The sequence below is a fragment of the Ctenocephalides felis genome, unplaced genomic scaffold (genome assembly GCF_003426905.1).
Source record: "Ctenocephalides felis isolate EL2017-DRISC unplaced genomic scaffold, ASM342690v1 CF-g0.4_SCAFFOLD_00845, whole genome shotgun sequence".
Lineage (NCBI taxonomy): Eukaryota > Metazoa > Arthropoda > Insecta > Siphonaptera > Pulicidae > Ctenocephalides > Ctenocephalides felis.
Genome location: NW_020536999.1, coordinates 81725508 through 81746207, shown reverse-complemented (window position 1 = coordinate 81746207; position 20700 = coordinate 81725508).

Here is a 20700-nt window from a genome sequence, read left to right as displayed (position 1 = left end):
CGTGTTTCCATACAGAATTGGCCCCACCCTGGTATTTAAATAATTTTGATGCCATTTTATAGGTATTTTCGAAAAAATCCGATATACCAAATTTCAAATCCGTAGCTCATCATTTGGCCGAGATATCAGTGAAAACATGTGAAAGTGGCCCCTTTTTTCAAACTCACTTTTTGTCGGAAATATGAGAGATATCGAAAAACTGTTAACGTCATCTATTTATATTGATCTTGTCTATGTTGTTCATAACAAATAATGTGAAAAAAATATTTGGTAGTGCGAGAAAAAGTGAAAATAATTTTTTGTTTTGAATTTTCGGGTAGTGCAGTTGTTTGGACTAATTTTTAATTAGCATGATTAGAAAGGCTATTAAATTTTCTTTTAGTGTGCAAAATTTTGTTTTATTTCATGTGGTAGAACACATTCAAAAGTAGGAAAAACCTGAGCAAGTACACGCTCGCGCTCATATAGAACCCGTGTAAGTCGTCTCTCATTCGCAACGACTAGCAACAGCATTGCTCGCCGCGCGTCTTGATAAATTAAAACATTTTTAATAAAACACCAGATATATACATTTATATTTTAAATAATTATATATTTATATGTATATGTATAATAATAACTATATTTTTATATAATTAAATATTTATTATTTATATATTGCACAATATATTATATGATTTAATCATCATTAATAATTTATTAATTAATTATTACTTATTAATTATCTATTAATTATCATTTGTTAATTATTAATACCACTAAATAAATAAAAAATGGATTGATAAAAAATATACATAATAATAATATATCGGTATATGATTACTATTCATGCCACAGCAATGTATACAAATGCAAGTATACTAAGTTAGTCATAAATATATTAAATAATATCTTGAAGTTTTTTTTTAAATTAAATAATATATAAGAATATATTGAATAGAATATCTCAACCTATAAATACTCATAATAATTATTGAACTGCTGCACTATTGTAATATCATCCTTAATTAAAACGATATTTGAAATTTTGCGGCATTATAATTATATATTGTATTGTGGTAATAACTCAATTATATACTAATCAAGTTAAATTGGTACAAAGGTGTAGAGCACACAAAAATTAAAAAAAGCATTATTTATTTAATAATTATCAAACTTCATGATTAGTTAAATTCGAAAATTATATTAATTTTATGCTGTCTGCATTTCGTTATCTTATGTATGGTCTTTGCGAGCAAAATTTCAAATATCGTTTTAATTAAGGATGATATTACAATAGTGCAGCAGTTCAATAATTATTATGAGTATTTATAGGTTGAGATATTCTATTCAATATATTCTTATATATTGTTTAATTTAAAAAAAACTTCAAGATATTATTTAATATATTTATGACTAACTTGCGAGCAATGCTGTTGCTAGTCGTTGCGAATGAAAGACGACTTACACGGGTTCTATATGAGCGCGAGCGTGTACTTGCTCAGGTTTTTCCACTTTTGAATGTGTTCTACCACATGAAATAAAACAAAATTTTGCACACTAAAAGAAAATTCAATAGCCTTTCTAATCATGCTCTCATATCATTTGATATCTCTCATATTTCCGACAAAAAGTGAGTTTGAAAAAAGGGGCCACTTTCACATGTTTTCACTGATATCTCGGCCAAATGATGAGCTACGGATTTGAAATTTGGTATATCGGATTTTTTCGAAAATACCTATAAAATGGCATCAAAATTATTTAAATACCAGGGTGGGGCCAATTCTGTATGGAAACACGCCCATACCCTTTATACTTATTGTTAAAATCTCTAAAAATTTGATGTGCATATGTCTAATGATCATTTTTGCCAAATGGCATTTTTTTTTTACTTTTTTCATTAGATCTCCGAAACCGCTAGACCTGTCTTTATGAAAATTTAATCGGTTCTTCACCTTGTCAATACAAGTAAAATGTTTTTTGAATTATTAAAATCGGACGCTCCGTTCTATTAAAAACTGAGGTACCGTTTTTGGCACTTTTTGCCCCATATCTTCGGAACGGCTAGACCTACCTCCGCCAAAAACTAATCAGCACGTCTACTTATCAATACGGAAAAATGGATGTATGTGTGTGTGTGTATGTGTGTGTGTGTGTGTGTGTGTGTATGTGTGTGTGTGTGTGTGTGTGTGTGTGTGCGTAGTATGTATGTGTGTGCGGATACAAATTTTCGTCGACGATTTCGGGAACACCGATCAACCGATTTGTATAATTTAAAAAACATTCGATTCGTATTAATAAGGAGATGTGCTGATTAGTTTTTAGCGAAGACAGGTCTAGCTGTTCCGAAGATACGGGACAGAAAGTGCCAAAAACGGTAACTCAGTTTTTAAGAGAACGGAGCGTGCGATTTTAATGATTCAAAAAACATATTACTTTTATTGACGAAATGAACAACTTTTAGTAAGGCAGTCGTTATGGATTCTCAATAAAAATAAGTTAAAAATAGTGGGGCGCATGGCATCGTGCCTTAAGGCAAATTGCTGGAATCAATAATTGTTTTAAAGATTTCCAAATAGATTATCTTTTATATATATATATATATATATATATATAATATATACATACATATATATATATATATATATATATATATATAAATATATATATATATATATAAATAAGTCGGGTTTTCCTTCCTGACGAAATAACTCCAGAACGCACAAACCGATTTCGACAATTATGCATTGTGTTGGAAAGGTCTCAGGCTCCGAAAGGTTTATAGCTAAGAAGATTAATGGTGCATGGTGCCCTAATGCAAATTGCTGGAACTTCATGCACCGTAATTAAAAATTCGAGTAATGACATTAGTGAGAATTATCAGAATTATGTTTGGTTAAGTCAACGAGCAATTCTTGCCGCAAAGAATAATGATGTACACGCACTGAATTTCACCATCCAATCAAAAATTGCTGGCGATTTGGTGACGTACCAATGATTCCGACTGGTCTTCCGTTTGACTTCAAACGATTGCAATTTCCAGTTCGCCTTGCGTTCGCAATAACAAGTCTCAAGGCCAATCGCTTAGTGTTTGCGGGATAAATTTCAAATAGATTATTTAGAAAATCATTGTTTTTCACATGGGCGTTATACGTTGCCTGTTCACGAGTTGGAAAACCATCCGCTTTGTTTGTGTTAACGTCAGACCAAAAAACAAAAAATGTGGTTTGCCAAAGAGCACTTCAATGAAACGGATAATTTGCGGATTCACATTCATTTACTTAGAGAAGTTCAACTAAAAAACACTTCATTTTTGTAATCGAAATAAATTCATTACTGTTGTTTAATAAAATCAAATTTTTCCTTTTCAAATATAAAACAAACAAAAAATTTGTTCATCTTTCTCACGAAACCATCTGGTGGCGAAACGGAGTTCGTCGGGTTTGCTAGTTTATTATAAAATCTCTGTAAAATATCTGATAATTTGATGTACATATGTCCAATAAACATTTTTGACCGCCAAATGGCAATTTTTCAACTTATTTTTATTGAGAGGCCATAACCGCTTGACCTGCTTTCCCTGTTCATTTCGTCAATATAGGTAAAATGATTTTTGAATTATTAAAATCGAACGCTCCTTTCTCTTAAAAACTGATTAACCGTTTTTGGCAGTTTTGGCGCCATATCATCGGAACTGCTAGACCTGCCTTTGCCAAAATCTAATCAGTACGCCTTATCGATACGAATCGAATGTTTCTTGAATTATTCAAATCGGTTAATCGGTGTTCCAGAAATCGTCGACGAAAAATTGTATCCACACACACACAAATACACACACACATACATTCATTTTTTCTAAGGTATGCCAAAGTATTCAGAAACCTTTGCAACGTAAAGATATATGAAAAATTTCATTTTAGATTTTTTTGCGATTACTATCCCCCTAAACAATTTTACATTGCCGTTAGATTGCAGTTATATAACATCTGTTACCTGTTACATTACGGCAACCTCATCAAATGCATTGCCTGAAGATTACTATTTCCGCATAAAGTGCATTACAAGGTGCATTATATTGTTAACTTACAATGCTTGACACAGTATTAAACATGTGAATATATAAGCACGTCAAGCATTGTAAGAGATAGTTGGTGGTTTTGTTTTAATTAAATATAATTTAAATAAAATATTAAATAATTCTCTATTTAATTTTTACTGTTCTAAAATTATACTAAAGATGAAGCATACCATGTATGTGCTGTATTGTTCATATTTCGTTTCACTTATATATATATATATATATTTATATATATATATATACTAGCAAACCCGACGAACTCCGTTTCGCCACCAGATGGTTTCGTAACAAGAATGAAGAAATTTTTTGTTTGTTTTATATTTGAAGAGAAAAAATTTGATTTTATTGCACAACAGTAATGAATTTATTTCGATTACAAAAATGAAGTATTTTTTAATTAAACTTCTCTAAGTAAATGAAAGTGAATCCGCAAATTATCCGTTTCATTGAAGTGCTCTTTGGTAAACCACATTTTTTGTTTTTTGGTCTGACGTTAACACAAACAAAGCGGATGGTTTTCCAACTCGTGAACAGGCAACGTATAACTGCCCATATGGATGCACCACTGAATGCCATGCACCACTAATTTTCTTAGCTAAAAACCTTGCGGAGCCCGAGAACTTTCCAATGAATGCAAAATTGTCAAAATCGGTTCGTTCTGGAGTTATTTCGTCAGGAAGGAAAACCCGTTAAATTTTTATAACTTTGATGTTGAGATGTGTAAGATTCAGTCTTCAGGGCAATGCATCAATTAATACAATGATTAATTACAACACCTTGAAAAAAACGTCTTTAAACTATCTAATGTTGAATTTTTCCTTTATTACAGATATGTCGACGATATAATTACTTGCATTCCTGAAAATAACTTTGATTCTTTGCTAAAAAATTTTAACTCCTTTAATGAACACCTCACCTTCACTTTTAAAAACAGAACACAATAGATCAATTAGCTCTTTAGATGTAAATATCATAAAAACTTCAGAAAATAAAATTATTACTAACTGGTACCAAAAACCAACGTGGTTGGGCAGATATCTCAATTTTCACTCTCATCACCCTACGAGTATGAAAATTGGTACTATTATCAATTTAGTTGATCATGCTATTCTCTTGTCAGATAAAAAGTTTTGGCCTTTTAACTTATCTATAATCCACAGATTCCTATTAAATAATTGCTATCCTCCACATCTTATAAAATCAGTAATTAACAATAGGCTTTGCGTCCTCAACACAAAACACAATCATACTCCAGCAAAACAAGTTTATTGGCACTATTTGCCTCCCATACATTAAAAATCTCTTTCCTATTTGGAAAAAACTGTTTGATTTCGCGGAGTTGCGTTTAGTTTGCAATATTGATCAGACTCTTAACATTTTATTTTCGAACCTAAAATCACCGACAGATCGTACTTCTAACATCATGTATAAAATTGACTGTACAAATTGTGAGGCCATTTATATTGGCAAAACTGGACAACATCTAAAAAAACGTCTTAGACAACATTATAATAACTCCAAAAATAGAAATCAAAATCAAACAATGATAACTGACCACATCCAAAGTTTCAATCAAATTTTCAATTTTGATGTTGCCACAATTTTATTTCACGAGTCGAATACATCGCAGAGACGCTTTTCAGAATCATGTTTCATACATCTTTATAAAAATAGCATAAACAAAGGAGTTGATACTTTTTCACTGTGTGAGAATTACCAAGTAGTTTTAAACAATGTTTCAAAATTCATACCTTTAAAATAATTACCTATCCTGATTCGACGTTTAATTATATTGATTTTAATTTTAATTAATTTTTCTGTTTCTTCTAATTTCTATCTCAATTCTACCAACTATGTCCAACCTCACAATTGTCATCTTTTTATCTTTTACTATATGTACCCTCCTCGGGTTGTCAAACTTTAAATTCTTTGGTCATTTCGTGTGCTTTCTACTTAACTTTTAACATGTGGTGCGCACATTGGTGCACATTTAGGCTTCACTCTCGCATCGAAATAAGGAATTGCGACATGTACTATACAATAAAAAATTCATTCTAAAATTTATATATTGTTCGATCGAAAATGACAAGAATTGTTTTTATTGTGCATTGTGAATAATTATAATTATGAAATAATTAGAATTACTACAATTACATGTAAGTTTTTATACCATATCACTTTCTTATAAATTAGTTTTAGTTAATAATTTCTATCTGTGCTTTCAAACTAGAGTCCACTGAAGATGACACAAAACAATGTGGCGAAACGTATGAAAACAATAAAAATGTTTTAAAAGTCATACAAGTTTTTAATTGATGTATTGCCCTGAAGACTGAATTCCATATATATATAATATATATATATATATATAAATATATATATATATATATATATATATATATATATATATATAAGATGTTGTACTGTATATATTACCTTTGGGGATATTAATAATTTTATCCTAGGCATTGGCAAATTATTTTTTCTTCCTACCCATGAATGTCTCATGGCTAATTCATCAGTAATCATTTTACTCAGAACATTTGTGGCATGATCACTCATGTCACGGCCACCCTGCCTGAGAACAAAATCAGCCTGTAATTTAGAAAAAAAATCGTTTATAAAATTTAATTTTTTCTCTTTAAATAATTTCATATATTTTGTTCCAGATCAGATTCCATTTTCTCCCCGTTTTCTTCGCCCACCTTTCTTTCCATCATTTCATCATTCACCGTCTTCAATGGAAAGATAGTATCAAAAATATTCGCTCCTTTTTGAGCAATGTACGCTGTGCCGGATTGTTTTGGTCGCTGATCTTTCCCTCCAAGAGTATCAAACGCTTCAGTATTAAATCAAGAGTTGCTAAAATCAAATAAAAATTATAATATATATATATATATATATATATATTATATATATATATATACAGGGTGGCTGATATGTATTGCAACAAAGTAAAGCGCTATAACTTTGTCATTTTCATTTTAAATTTCATTGTTCAAAAGCAAAAATGTCAGGAATAACACCAAATTTTAGAATCAGTTTATATTTGTTCCAATTGGCCACTTTTGGCACGAATTTATGGCCTTCAAACGGCAGAAAAAGCATAACACGCTGCACGAAAGTGGCTCTGGGGTATTTTGGCCCATTCCCGGCGAGGCTCCTTGTTGGGATGATCGACACTTTGGTATTTTTTAGTGCGAACCTTACTCTTCAAAATGTCCAAGACACAAAAGTCCAGCAAATTTAGATCCAGAGATTTTGGTGCCTATTGTGCGATGGAAATGAAGCGAAAAACCTCTGTTATAAGCCATTTTTGGTAGACGCGTGCTGAGTTTGATGGTGCTGAGTCCTGTTGGAATGTCCATGGTCTGCGATCGAAATTTTTGTCTACCCAGGACTTCAATACTGCCTTTAAGACATTTTCCCGATAATTTCGGCAATTATTTTGATCCCACGGTCGATGAATAAGAGTGGAATGTCACCATCGGCCGTTACGGTGGTTCACACCATTACCGTCGGCGGCGCTCGAGTTCTGGTGGTCAATCGAAGGTGTAAATTTTTAGCTGACCTTTTTGGCAAGTAAACCCTATCATTTTGTTTGTTCACAAACTGCTCGATTTGGAAGGACTTCCCATCTGAGAAAACCAAATTCGGTAACTAGCCACTTTCGTGCAAGCGAAGCAACCCCTTCGCTTCTTTCCGTCTAACTTTTTTTTGTGCTTCAATGAGCTCTTGTACTTTTTGGATCTTCAATGGCTTTAGTTCAAGCTCATTTTTTAATATGTGTTGCATCCGTTTTTGCGATATGTTCAGCTCATGGGCCATTTTTTTACCACTGCGACACGAATTTCGATTGATTTTTGCCTATACTTTTTGGATCATTTCTGGGGTTGTTAGTATTTTTTTTCGTCCACTTTTTGGACGCGGTGCAACGCTGAGTGTATCACGGTTACGGGATATGGTACGAAAAACAAAATATTTGTTTGCATTTAAATACTGGAGGGATCGAAATATAGCCACCTAAGGTTTTCCAGCCAAGTATGAAGCAATCGCACTATCACGCTTGACTTCCATCAGGAATAACTTTTTTTTCTGAATACAATAGATCAAAATGCTTTTGTACGCTTGTAAACAATTAAATGAACAATCACGGGAATAAATCTGTCATCTGTCTGATGAGCGGTTTAGAAATGATAGCGGTCTGAAATTGGTTACAATACATATCAGCCACCCTGTATATATATATATATATATATATATATATATATATATATATTATATTAAACAATATGATAATATATACCTTGTATTGCAACCATAACAGGGCAAGAATGTAGGCAGCTTTCTGAAATAAAATTGTTGTAATTAGAAAGTCCATATTTAATTTACTAACATGAGCACAAGCTTCAGTTATCAATTACCTTTAGCAGCAACAACATGTTCGTCATGCAACAACTCTATCTCGTCATGCAACACCTCTATCTCGTCCTGCCTTCTTGTATTATCTTGAGGAGCTACAATGAAAACAAAAATGACCATTGAAATTGAAAAATACATTTGATAAAGACTAAAATCATTAAGCTCCAGTATTCAATTACTTTTAACAGCACCAACATCTTCTTCCTCAAACACCTCCTCTCGTCCATCTCGTCCTCCTTTCTTTTATTAGCTTGAGGACCTATAAAAAAAAATACCATTGAATTTGAAAAAGACATTTCATAGAGACTAAAATCATTAAGCTATAGTATTCAATTACTTTTAATAACAGCAAAATGCTCCTTCTCAAACACATCCTCTACCTCTGCCTCCTTTCTTTTATTAGCTTGAAGATCTGCAATAAAAACAAAAATTACTATTAAATTTGAAAAATACATTTGATAAAAACTAAAAACATTACTTGTACTTGATGTACGCACCATCATTGTTACAATAATCAACCAATTGCTCAGAATCTCCGTGTAGAAGTTGGATTTGTCAACAATGGCACCAAATGGTTTTGTTCTACAAATAAAACAGTGAAAAGATGCGTATCTAATATTATATATTCTTGAAACACAAAATTTTCAATTAGCTTACCCCAACTGACGATTCATAGTGTTAAATTAAACTCATAATAACTGCACACGATAAATAAATCTAACTAACCTTCACTCCGGGATGCGCCACAAAGAATGAATTGTTTACACCAGAGGTGGGGAACCTTTTTCCTATTAGAGCAATAAAAAAGGCCGCATAAGCTGATTGACCTAAAAAGTAACTTTTGTGAAATCATTATAGTTTTTTTATAGTTTTAACAATTTATTGCATCATATAGATAAAAGTAAACAAAATACCTCAAAATGTTAAATATAATATAATATATAATAATAATAATTTAAAATAATATAACAATATTACAAAAAAATACAATAAAAAATATTTTTTAAACACTAAGATATTGACTTATTTGGCTTTGTTTTTTGCTTGACAGTAATTGTATATTTGGATCAAGCTTTGTAACACACAGCTTAAGTTGATCCTCTAAATGTGCATCTGTAATTTGCGTTCGTAAATTTGTTCTATAGGATCCTTTTTGGAGTTAAAAAGAGATTTGATAATACTATCTTCCCCTAAATCAATTAACTCCATTTTCATTTCTGGAGGCGCCTCGGATATATCTATTAAATGTGGTTCAAATGCAAGTTTCAAAGCAGAAGTGTGCTCGTCAAAATCAGAAAAACTCTTGAGTATACTCTCCCAGTAAACACTACTTGTTGCCGCAATGTAACTTTTTATGTTACAAAGTTATATAACAAGTGTTAACTAAATGTAATGTACCTGCAAGGTATTTTGAAATTACAAAGTTATATAACAAATGTTAACTAAATGTAATGTACCTGCAAGGTATTTTGAAATTACAAAGTTATATAACAAATGTTAACTAAGTGTAATGTAAGCGCAATGTATATCGGGAGTTACAAAGTTATATAACAAATGTTACTTAATGTTATAAATGTGCAATGTTTTGTTAGAAAATATTTTCCACAACTTTATATTTTTAACTTCCCGTAGGGCAAGTTATAGTGATCGCAAAAAATCGAAAATGAATTTTTTTATATATCTTTACGTTTCAAAGGTTTCTGAAGATTTTGGCATACCTTAGAAAAAATTGATGTATGTGTGTTTGTGTGTGCGTGTGTGTGGATACAATTTTTCGTCGACGATTTCGGAAACGACGATCAACCAATTTGAATAATTCAAAAAACATTCGATCCGTATTGATGGGAAGACGTGCTGATTAGTTTTTGGCGAAAGCAGGTCTAACCGTTCCGAAGATACGGGGCAAAAAGTGTCAAAAACGGTAACTAAGTTTTTAAGAGAACGGAGCGTCCGATTTTAATAATTCAAAAAACATTTTACTTGTATTGACAAAATGAACAACTGGTAAAATTTTTGGGAAAGCAGGTCTAGCGGTTATGGACTCTGAATAAAAACAAGTTGAAAAAATGTCATTTGGCGGTCAAAAATGTTTATTGGACAATTGATAATGTATATTATCAGATATTTTATAGACATTTTAATAATGTGTACCCATTTTGTATAATTTTTTTTGGTTTCCGTACCAAGATTTTTAATTTTAAGTTGTTTTAATGTTCCAAACAAATGTCCTCGACATTTTCAACAGTGTCGAATAACCGATTTGTATGATTAAAAAATCATTTGGTTCGTACTCGATCGCGAGGCGTTTTTGCAAAAGGCAATTTTGCCGTTTCGGAGGTATGGAGCGTAAAGGGTGTAAAAACGGTTATGCAGTTTTTGAGAGAACGGATTATCCGATTAGATTAATTCAAAAAACATTTTGTTTAAGTAGATGATGTGCAAAAAAGCATTTACAGAATATTTTTAAATTTTAAAAATTAAAAAAAAAAAATCAAAATTTTCAAAAAAATTTAAAGTTTCAAAAAATTCAAATTTTCGAAATTTTTCATCATTTTCAAAAAAAAACTGAATTTTAAAAAATTAAAAAAAAATTCTTACAAAATTATTTATTTCAAAAATTAAAAAAAAATCGAATATAACAAAAATTTCCAAATCCTCAAACTAAATATCAAAAAGTCTATAAAAATTGTATATATTTACTTTCATTAACATTTATTTATTTACAATTATATTTACATAAAGTACTATAGTTACAAAAATACAAATTACTGGTGCAGAAAAGGAATAGCCACATAATTAGATTTAGTTGTATAAGACAGTGCTACACATTTTTGTTTTATTTCCTGCACAGATATTGTCACTTCTCTCATAATTTTTGGGTCAAAAACATGAATATTAAATAGTTTCGAGTCGAATGGTTTTGAAAATAATGATTTTGTCATTGTCGCTTCCGAACACAATATTTTATTAACATCACAAATGTTATTTATTAAAACAATTTTATTCTCAGTTGTTAAACAACAGTTATTCGGAGCTATATCACTTAAAGAAAATTTTTTAAATTCAATTTTCTCTATTTTTGATGTTTTTGTCCGGTGTATTACTGGAAAACTTTTAATTTTAATAAATTCACTTTGGCTTTTAATAGTTTTTTCTTCCCACATTCTGTTTACTAATTGTTGCAAGGGTTTCGAAAAATCTTGAATCTTATTTTTCACACTTCTGAAATAATTTTCAAATGGAAAGCAACTAAATTTGTCTAATGAACAACCAAAATTCTTAACTTCATCAGCTAGATGGATTATATTATGAATATTAAATGTTAATCTATCTGAACCATATAAATCAGAATAATTAATAACAAAAAGTTTTAATAAGTCCCCTGCCAAACTATTCCAGTTGAGACATGCCTCTGGATCACATAGTATTCTAATGCCTAAACTGAAATGTAAAAAATTTAAAAACAATTGGTTACTTAACACAGGTTTTAAAATTACTAATCCAGAATACAACAAAAATTGTCTGTATTCAGTGGCCTTCCAATGTTTATGATCGTCTAGCCTTCTAGGCAATCTGGAAAATTCCGAAGGAAACAACTTTCTATGCTCTATTATATAATTGTTCATATTCCTTTTCTGCTCGTCCGTAAAGCGAATATCTCTAGATCCGCACATCCAGAGAGAAATCAGGCGCTTTGTCACCCCCAAACACACCATGTGCATATAGTCCAATGCAACTTGGGAAACCATACCGATCCCCAAATCCTCTAAAATAGATAGACCAGTGTGGTGCTCTGGTTGTTGTTTTGATCTAAATGATTCATCTGTTCTCAATATAGCATCAGTTTCTGTTAAAATTACGTGTTTTTCAAAATCGCCTTCTTGAATGCATTTTGGACAACTAAAATACCCAGCATGCCCTTTCACGTAGGTTATGAATGCTCGAGCTGGGCTATCGAACACAATTTTCGATATTAAAACATCACATTTCTTCTCCTTAAAAATAATGCCATTTTTCAAAATCGTCTTCATATCACTTACGAATTGACTTAAGTAAATATTGGCATCGGCTGGCTTGCTATTACCATGATGAATGCCTACAATGAAAGGTTCCACTTTTTCATTTATATCTAACATCAATAATATAGGCCAAAAACTGCTATTTGAACTTTTAGATATTGCCATTCCATCACAATTTAGTTGTAAGTGAATTTTCTCAGGGCATTCGAAAAAATGTTTTTCCATGGAGTTGAGAATTCCTTCTTCAATACCAAAATGCATATAAAATCCGTCAATCATTTTTTGGATAGCTTTTGTTGCAGTTTTTGGAGTGCCCAACAATGTTCGAGCATCCACAGGTAGGTCCTAGTGACCATGCTTGACCAAAATTTTTAAAAGTGCACTTACAGTACACAAGGTCAAATTGTCTCTCTTCGCCAAATTCAGTATATCTTCCCTTAGGGTAGTATTATCATTATCTTGACAAAATACATTTTCTGAAGTGGCATGATCTTCAAAATTTTGTTTCTCGAAATTGGTGTCTAATACATTTGAAAAGGTACTATAATGAACATTTTCATTATAATTATTACTATTTACTTCTTGTACAGATGATACACTTTCATTCCGCTTGATTTTTATACTATTCAAATGTTTTTTTGTTTGAGCGACAATCTGGCGTATTCTTCGCGGTGTCAAATCTTTCATTTGCTTACGTCTTTTTATATTTAACTCCATTATTATCTTCTCGCTTCATAAAATATTTCGCACGATGTTAATTTAATATTGTGAATTAACCTTCAAAAGTAAATTTTTATTTGTTTGATTAGTTCAAGGCGCCGTCGTCAATTATAATTTATTTAATGTTGGTATCATAGATAAATAAGCATTTGTTTGGTATCATGATATTTTATTTATTTTAATATTTTGTATATCTATGGTTGGTGGGTCTGTGCCATCATAGACAAGTTCATGTCAAAACAACACGTGCTTTAAGAAATGTAAATAAAGCCTCATTCTATTCTTCCTGTAGCGTCGAAAGGGTTATTATTGAGGTTAGCGTTCGTGAGTTTTGTAGGAGGCATTAAATCAAGCTAAGACTTTGCATAATTCAGCCAGCATGAAGTTGCCGGCGAAGACTGATATCAAGCTGTCAAGCATTTCAGATGTCAAGAGCGCGTCGGCCATTTTGTTCATTTTTATATCAGCGTTGTGTCGGCGTATTGTTTTTTATTAAGTAGGCTTGTTTCATATTTAATATTTTTTAGCTTTTCGTTATGATTCATTCTTTTTGTGTTTATTTTTTTTTATGTCCGTTCAAGTTTATTCGCTTTGGGTTTTTGATTACGCGCCTATTTAGTTCTTATTTTAATTTTTACATTTTAGGGTTATGTTTTAGGATTCTTTTCATTCAAAGATCATTTTAGTCTAGCTTAGATTTTATACAATATTTTAGTTATAATTTTGTTTTAAAAAATAATTTAGGCTTACGTTTTACGCATAGGGTTACATTTTATTCATTATTTTTGTTAGGGTTACGTTGTATACATGATTAGGTTTGGTTTCGATCTTAACCTTAATTCAGTGGAAGCTAACTAAAACTCAACAAACAACAAATAGAAGGTTCAGTAAATGAAATAAAATTGAAACACTTCTGATGTTATAATACTAAACCAAAATACTTCATACTGTCTTGGAATTGACAGATATATTTCGTTTTTTCTGCAATATTTGCTATGAGGGAACAAGATATATTGTATTTTAACGTAATATATTGTCTAAGATAAAGGCTATCATCTTGGTATTAGACAATATAATAATAATAATACTTGTTTGGCTGTGATAATAATGATCTTGACAGGTTTTAGCTGTCAAAGTTATGAACAATGAATCCAATACATTTCAACTTGACGTCTAACTTCTATTTCGTCGCCAACTTCATGTTGGCTGAAATATGCAAATGTCAAAATTCTTAGCCTGATTTAAGGTGGTGTGAGTTTTGTTGTTTTTTATAGTTTTGTGATAGTGAATTGTTGAATTTTAACATTAACGCTATGGATCTCTTGGGGTAAGTTAATAATATATTTCGTGATTCAACGGTATTGTAATATTAAACTAATATGCTTATATTGCTTTATTTGTAGAACAAAACAATTTGCTGTTGTTTGTGACGAATCTGGTCACACTGAAATTCCAAGTAATTGGTTAATTTTAGGTGACGATGGTTCGTGGTCAAAGTGCTGGTGGCCAACAACATGCAGAAATCCGACACAATTGATTGTAAGGCGCGTGGAGCCGGATTACTCCACTTGGATTAAAACCCCCATAACGTTTGTTGGGTTCTGCGGTGAGAATATTATTTATTTAGAGTTTAGGTAATCTAATTTCATGTACATTATTTGTTTTCTGATTTTAGACACTTATGAGTCAGCTCGCAAACGTGCAGGTGACTCAGATTACTCATCTACAGAGGAGCAGCTTGGGAGGGGTCTCCGAAAGAAGACTAGTTTTTTTTTTTTTTTTTTTTTTACAATTTATTTTTGTTAATCAAGACTTTAATGTCTTATTTACAAAATTGATATGTGCAAAAAAAATACAAAAAAAAACAAAAAATGCAATACATTGAATATAAAATGAAAAAATTTGAAATAAAAATTAAATTAAAACAGTAATACAAAAATAATAACATAAATGAACGATGACGTGATGATGTATGCCGCGTACTACGTCAGGACGCGTGCAGACATTGGGCTAGGTGTTTGGTAGATCGGAAGGCCATTTCTTGCTCAATCTTCTTATCGGTCTCTGAATCGCTTGAATTGTAGGATTTGTATGCTGGATTAATTTGTTGTTAAAAGATGAACTTCTAATCTTGATCATTTCGTTGACTGTTGAGATTTTCAAATCCTTATGTAAGCAAAAATTCGAAGTATACCAAGGCGCATTAGTAAGGATACGCAGAATTTTATTCTGGCACCTTTGAATGATGTTTATGTTAGATTTGCAAGAGCAACCCCATAGTTCGATTCCATAAGTCCAAATGGGCACTATGATAGTTTTATACAAAAGTACCTTGTTATCGAGAGAGATTTCAGATTTCCTCCCAAAAAGCCAGTAAAAATCTTTTATTTTCAGTTGGATTTGTTTCTTTTTATATTCAATGTGCGTTCTCCATGTCAATTTCGAATCAATGTGCATGCCTAAATATTTAACAGAATTGCATAGTGGAATTATTGAATTGTTCATGATGATAGGTGGACTGTTGTGATGTTTTAGAGAAACAATTATGTGCTGAGATTTTTCGATATTGATTTTGATATTCCAATCCAAAAACCATTTTTCGAGACTAGATATATAATTTTGTAACTGACAAGTTGCTGTTCTAATATCGGAATTGCATGAAATAATTGCTATGTCATCGGCGTAAGTGCATATGGTTAGAAGATCATCTGTGGGCATATCGTTTGTGAAAAGAAGATAAAGTACAGGGCTTAGCACACTGCCCTGTGGTACCCCGCATTCTATATTTCTGATGCTCGAAGTCACATCTTTAATTTTAATTCTAAATTTTCTATTAAGCAAATATGAGCTTAAGATATTGAAGTAGTTTGGAAAAGTTGTTTGGATTTTATATAGGAGTCCTGAGTGCCAAACCTTATCAAAAGCCTGACTGACATCTAAGAATACGGCTACGCTGTGTTCCTTTCTATTCATGGCTTCAAGAATACGAGACACCGTTCTGTTGCATTGTTGAATTGTAGAGTGATTTTTTCTGAAGCCAAACTGATGATGTGGAATCCAACTATCATTCGGATGATCTTCTGACAATCTCTGCAACAAAAGTCTCTCTAAAATTTTCGATAATATCGATAAAAGACTGATAGGACGGTATGAACTAGCAGTGTGATGGTTTTTGTTTGGTTTAGCGATCATAATAATTTCTGCAGTCTTCCACGCTGTGGGCCAATAATTGTATTGAAGTATGGCGTTGAAAATATTTGTTATATATAAGATACCTTTTGTAGGCAATTCTTTTAACATCTTTGGAGTAATTTTATCCATACCTGGCGAAGATCTATTTTTTATCCTTTTTATTTCACATAAGACATCATTTGGTGAAAAATGTCCTAACGGTGTAGAATGTATGGGTTGATTTACGAAATTGTTAATTAAATTATTCTGGGAAATATTTCGAGCGCTAAAAATGCTACTTAGATGATCAGCAAATGCCTCCGCTTTTTCTTCGTTGCTTTTTGCCCAAATGAATCCGTTTTGGTTGGTTATTTTCAGAGGAGGGTTTTGTTGTAGGGGTTTACTTTTGTTTCTGATTGGTTTCCATATGGAATTATCGTACCTATTTAACTGCAATATATACGACCTGAATGTACAATTCTTCCATTCTTTCATTTTTTTCCTCAGCGTGTTATTGAGATGATTAAGCGATGTCTTATCCGTTGGTAGATGAGAATGTTGCCAGGTTCGTCTTGCTCTTCGTTTCTGTGCAATTAGCTTCTTAATCTCTTGCGGAATTATTAGATTATCATTTCTTGGATTAATGTTCGGGGTGATCTGCTTGGTTGTTTCACGTACAATCTCAGAAAAATAATCTATATTATTTTCTATATCAATAACGCTTGTAGGCCTAGATTTTGGAAATAATTTTGAATCAAGTATGGATTTGAATTGAATCCAGTTAGAAAGATTGTTGTGTAGAATATGATTGTTGATAACTGGAGTAGGAAATGTGCTAAACGTCACAAGTATTGGAGAATGATCTGAAGAGAGATCGTAACTAGATTCAACATTGAGATTTGAAAGATCAATACCTTTCACAATAAAAAAATCTAAAAGGTCTGGAACTTTAGTAGGGTCAGAAGGCCAATAATTTGGACTGCAAATTGAAATAAAGGAGAGGTTATTTTGCCCTATGGCTGCATGAAGAATCTTTCCTTTGGCTGTAGTCAGTCTAGAACCCCAGGCAATATGTTTACAATTAAAGTCACCACCAATGATAAATTTATTACCTAATTGAGAGAAAAATGAAGAAAACTGAGCACAAGAAATTTTGAATCTTGGTGGACAATAAACAGCAGAAACACAAAAATTATATAAATTTGTTTCAACAGAAATTTGAGTTGCTTGTAGAAAATCATCAGAAATATTTGGTAGAACAAAATGCTTTATATTATTTTTGATTAATATAGCCGAACCGCCGCGAGCCCTGCCACTTGGGTGATTTGAATTATAAGTAGTGTAGTTATAAATTTTGAAGTAGTTTTTTTCAGTGAAGTGAGTTTCTGAGATTAATAAGATATCTATTAAGTTTAACTTTAAAAAACATTCTACTTCATTTTTGTGAGGTATTAAACCGTTGGCATTCCATTCAGCAATTTTAATTATTTTTGCCATTGCTTTTGTTGTTGACTAACGTGGATAACATATTTATTATTATGGTGTTCTGTTGCAAAAGCTGATTGAAGATATTTTTAAATTCTAAAATAAGTGTTGCTAGAGAATCAGAATCAGGATTTGAAGGTGAATGATTAGAAGCAGAGTAATTATTTTTTGCAATGTCTGCATAGGATGAATTTTGAATTGTTGGATTTAAGGCCGGAGAAATGTTGTTTATATTATTATTAGAATTAAAATTATTAGAATTTTTAAAATTTTGGTTATTTGGATTTGGATTTATTACTGATTGATTTACTGGAGTTTTGTTTCTTTGTTCTTTAATTTTTTGGAAGTATGAGCAACCGCGATAATTAGCTGGATGAGCACCGTCGCAAAAATAACAACATGCCGGAGCATTCGGATCTTTGGTACAAGCTATGGTATTATGATTGTCACCGCATTTTAGGCAAGCAAATGGTCTATTACAGTATTTTTTGGTGTGATTAAAGAGTTGACAGCGAGTGCATTGTATAATGTTGTTGGACTTTCTCGGTGGTTCGACGCGTATTATGCAGTTGAATAATTTATAAATGTTATAAATATTTTTGTTATTTCTATTTGGTTCCAGATCAACAAAAAACATATTAAGAGGTTCTTTTGTTATTCTATGTCTAATATTTAGGATATTACGTACGACATGACCCTGTTTTAATAGTTCTAATTTAATTGCATCTGTGCTTGTTGAAAAGTGTACATTTCTAAGAACAACCCTATAAGCCTTCTCTTCTTTTAATTGATATGTATGATATACGGCATTAGTTTCTTTTAGATGTCTGGATAAATTTCGAAAATGGTCGACAGAATTACATAGAATTTTAAATGTATTGTTAGCTAAACTTCTCAGGAAATATTGATCGTGCGGAATTATTTCATTTAATTGATTAGACATATCATTAATATCGTCAACTCCGTAAATAAATATTGGAGGGGGCTTACTGATTGGAGCCGGTTTAACTGAGTTGTCATCATTAGCTGTTTCTATTGTTGAAAGGGCCGAAAATCGGTTTTGAATTTTGACATCTATTCCTAATGGTTCAAATGAAGTTTTTCTTTTTTTTTGAAATTGACTACTTGCCATGAATTAGGAGGTTTCTTGACATCAGAGTGTGGTTGAGTGAGACTTGTAGATGCACTATTACTAGATGATATTACTTCCTGTCTTGAGTCAGAAACTGATGAAGTTGAACGCAGCGAGACCTTTTCCGATGTAAACATATTGGTCCGACCTTCTTCGCGAGGTATCTTGCTGTATTTGCTGGATCCAATAACGGTCTTTCGTAGTTTTGGGATTTCTGATGGTTTACTGTCCGATTCCATATTCGCTTCTATATCTTGATTGAAATGTAAGACATTTTTTTGATTCCACAAACGCACATTAGAGTCTCGATTATGTATGGTTTTTTGTAAGCAATTATTTAATTATCTGTACACTTTTGTAAGCTTTTCATGCAATTTTAATAAACCGTAAAATTCAATCTGACATGCACTTGTTTTTCCCAAGAAGACTAGTGACACGGTTCTTGCCCTCGAAGCAAGAATCAAGGCTTTGACAAGTAATGATTGTATTACATTATACTTATTTACTTTGTACATCTTGCAAATTAAATGTTTATTGCTTTTATTGCAGCACCGAAGGGAAGAGCGGAAAAGAGACTGAGAAACGAATCTAAAGAGATAGAGCTAATAACAAGTAATAATGATTTTTTAGCCTTTAGTAACTATAAATAATTTTTAAATTTGATGGTAATTGTTTTTTATTATAGCTCCTCTAAGCAATAGGAAGCAAGATGCGTTCCTAAATGCCGAAATAGCTGAGGAAGATGTGGTTTCTGTCAAAGGAAAATTATTACTTAAGCTTGTACTCTTGTTAGTATATTAAGTATGTTGATCGTAATAACAATTTTATTACAGAAAGGAGCTCTGTTCCAGAATTTTATGTAGATGGAGTAGACGCCAGAATAACTGGAGAGACTGGGCCAGTCACAAGTAATGATAATGATTTGAGATTTTATTAAATATAAATATTTTTCAAATTTAATAGTAATTATTTTTATCATAGTTCCTCAAAGCAATAGGGAGAAGGAAATGTTTGTGGGAGCAGCACAAATTGAGGAGCTTGTTGGTGCTCCCAAAGGTAATTTAATACTTAAGTATGTTCTCATGTTAGTAAATTAAATATGTTGATTGTAATTATAACAATTTTATTACAGAATTAATCTCTTTTATGATGAATGCTTTTAACACTCTTCAAGGTAAGCTATCATAATATTCAATATAATATACATATTCTAATTTTTATTTTTTTTAGCTTCTGTTGATCATGTTTTAAAAAGAGTGATCATTATAGAGGAGAAAATCGCCGACCTAGGCAAGGTTTCAATACAGACATCTTCCCTCAACAAAAAAACAAATATATTTGATAAAATTTTTCCTTTGACGACAGTGACAGAAGTGAAAACCATGAAATATTCATGGCTAGGTTGCAAAAAGAACTTGCCCCTGTATAATATCAAAATAATAGACATAATCAAAGGTAATAAATGCAGTAAACAGCTTATATATTGTATGTATATTGAAATGTAGTGTATTTATGATTTATTTGTTTAAAGGTGTATTTGTGGCAAAATACAGCTTGCCAGAAAGTGATTTTGACAATATAACCAGCGAGTGGCAGCGGTTCGCCAGGCAGAGGCACGAGAGAGCTGTGAAAAAACTGAACCCAATCAATTTAATACAAGAATAATTTGTAACTTTTTTATTTTCTTTTTTATT